Source organism: Sciurus carolinensis, chromosome 2 (genome assembly GCF_902686445.1).
Source record: "Sciurus carolinensis chromosome 2, mSciCar1.2, whole genome shotgun sequence".
NCBI classification, from domain to species: Eukaryota; Metazoa; Chordata; class Mammalia; order Rodentia; family Sciuridae; genus Sciurus; species Sciurus carolinensis.
In genome coordinates, this window is record NC_062214.1 from 123285593 (window position 1) to 123288553 (window position 2961).

General features: G+C 38.9%; 1 pseudogene; it reads left to right on the forward strand.

Moving 5' to 3' along the window:
- The first annotated feature begins 1725 nt into the window (after window positions 1-1725).
- On the forward strand, window positions 1726-2696 carry LOC124976503 (olfactory receptor 4F3/4F16/4F29-like; annotated as a pseudogene).
- Window positions 2697-2961: the final 265 nt, after the last annotated feature.

The window sequence follows — 2961 nt, forward strand, 5'->3', positions numbered from 1 at the left end:
GGAGTAGATGCATTGTGATAAGAGAGGAAAGAGTTCTGCCAATGAAATATTAGACACCCCCAAACTCACTTTACCTTCTATGAAATTCTGTCGAGTGCTCTGATAGTAAAAGCTGCTTTGATGGGTCCTTGAAAATTATCTTTGACATTAGGTCATCAGGGTTTAACAGAGTAGTTAATAAAGAATGCCTGAAATCTGGAGTCAACCTGTTCTTGAAGGTTTTTCTCTAAGGAGAAATAGATGTGCTCAAATAGAAAATTTATAAAACTAAAGTGGAAAAAAGAGAAAACCCATAGTCTCTTCATAGAAAGACAGCAACTAGTAGAATTTTGACATTTTCTTCAAATGCTTTTAAAATTTACTTTCATTTTTTAACAATTGGAAGAATTAGGCTTGAATTTAATACCTAGCTGTGCAACATTAAGCAATTCATTTAAACTCCTTGAGTCCTCATTTTCAAATCTGTAAAATATAGATCACTGTTTATGGCTATTTTACAACAAAGAGATGAAAGATTTTTAGAGGTCATAGGATTTTAGGAGAAAAGAAAATTAATGTTATAAACTTTGATATTTTTATTTTGAAGGAAATGATTATTAAAAAGGATAAAAAAATAAAGATCAGCATTTATGGTAGAACAAAACTTGAAGAAATTGTCTTAGTTGCAGTTATGTGTGAGACAATATGAACATTTTTAATTTAGACAAATTTATAATTTATGGGTCTAATCATGAGCTGAAAAATTCAAGAATCAAATTTTGAAAGGGGAGGATTATTTCTGAAATTCAAATTAGAGGCTGGAAGATGAGGTTCATTGGGTATCTCAAGGTATGTAGATAAAGATAATGAAATGGAAAAAAATTAAAGAAAATAAAATAAGGGGGATAGAATCAGGAGGCATGATATGTAAAGCCAGTAGTTGTTCCAGAAGCACAAGAAGGAACTGACTTAATTTAAATGGGGGGACACGGGAACAGAGGTGGAGAAAAGTATTTTAAAGATTTCATCTTAATTGTTAGGGATAAGTAGGAAGGGAATGGAACATATTGGTAAGGAAAATAGTGTTATTATATTAAAAAAGAATAGAGCAATGTGTCACTGGAAAAGGGATAGTGGCCATGAAAAGAATAGAAAACTATGGTAGGACTTCCATGTCAGCAAGGGTTAATGTATGAATACAATCTTATACCAGCAAAATTTTAAGATGAAAAGGTTACCTCTTTTGTTGATGACACATGATTATAAACCTAGAAAACCCAAGACATATCACTAAACAACTTCAGAATGTTGTAAGGTGGCTGTGTACAATAGAAAAAGATAAGTAGCTTTTCCATTTCAACACGTTTCCTGTTCTGTGAGATTTTTTTTCATGTAGAAATTAGGGAGTATACATTTCTGTACTTTTGGTATACCACTCCTTAAAAATTTTTTGGTGCTTTGTTTACATATTCCCCTTCTAGATGTACCATAAAGCCCAAACTAAATCTGAGGTTGTGTGAGAACATGATTCCAATGATTTAGGCATGGAAAAGTTTCTGGGATTAGTTCTCTGTGACCCGAGCACAGTATAAACTCTTCACTGTACAAGGGCAAGGTGACCTTCAGTTTTTGACACCTGGGTCATTACTCCATAGCCAGGATGTCCTTTTCGACTTGAAAACTCTCCCCCTCCTCGTGTGCTCCTCAGGTAACAGTAACGCAGGGTCATCCTTGCACTTGAAGTTGATGGATGGAGGAAATCACTCAGTGGTGTCTGAATTTGTGTTGCTGGGACTCACCAGTTCTTGGGAAATTCAGATTCTCCTTTTTCTGTTCTTCACGACATTTTATGTAGCAAGTATGCTGGGAAACCTTCTCATTGTGCTCACGATCATCTCAGACCGTCACCTACACTCCCCAATGTACTTCTTGCTGGCCAATCTCTCCTTCATCGATACAGGCGTGTCCAGCATCGCCACTCCAAAGATGATTTATGACCTCTTCAGATAGCACAGAGTCATCTCCTTGAAAGGCTGCATCACACAGATGTTCTTCATTCACACCGTGGGAGGGACACAGAGATGGTGCTGCTGACCGTCATGGCCTACGACCGCTACTTGGCCATCTGCAAGCCCCTCCACTACCTGACCAGCATGAGCCTGAGAATGTGCACTTCTCTCCTGGCTGTGGCCTGGACCATTGGACTCATCCACTCTGTGGTCCAGCTGGCTTTTGTTGTAAACTTGCCCTTTTGTGGAACCAACAAAATGGATAGCTTCTACTGTGACTTTCCTCGGTTCATCAAACTCGCGTGTGCAGACACTTACAGACTGGAGTTTCTGGTCGCTGCCAACAGTGGGTTCATCTCCACGGGCACCTTCTTCATCCTGATTGTGTCTTACGTCTTCATCCTGGTTACGGTTCGTAAACACGCTTCGGGTGGTTCAGCCAGGGCCCTCTCCACTCTCTCAGCTCACATCACTGTGGTGGTCTTTTTCTTTGGTCCTTGCATCATTGTCTATGTGTGGCCCTTCCCTGCCTTACCCATAGATAAATTTTTAGCTATCTTCGATGCTCTTATCACTCCTTTTATGAATCCTATCATCTATACCTTTAGAAATAAGGAGATGAAAGTGGCAATGAGGAGACTCTTTGTTAAGGCTTTAGCAAGTTTAAGGAAAAGTTCTTTCATGCACAGTCCAAGAAATTCAGATTAATAGTGATTGTTCCTGGAAATTAATCTCTTTAATTGAATATTTACAAGTCTTCATTTTAGTTCAGGTTTCAATGTCCACTATGAAAAGTCTCCTGACAGAGGCTATCCTGATATGGTCGGTTCTTCCCAGGGAACTGCTACTCTGAGGATTCTGAAAATATTGAAGAGGGAATGGGGAGGAACTCAGGTAGAGCACTGACCTAGTGTTCATGAGACCCTGGGTTCCAGCCCCATCACCACGAAGAGAAAAAAGTATGTCTGTGCTG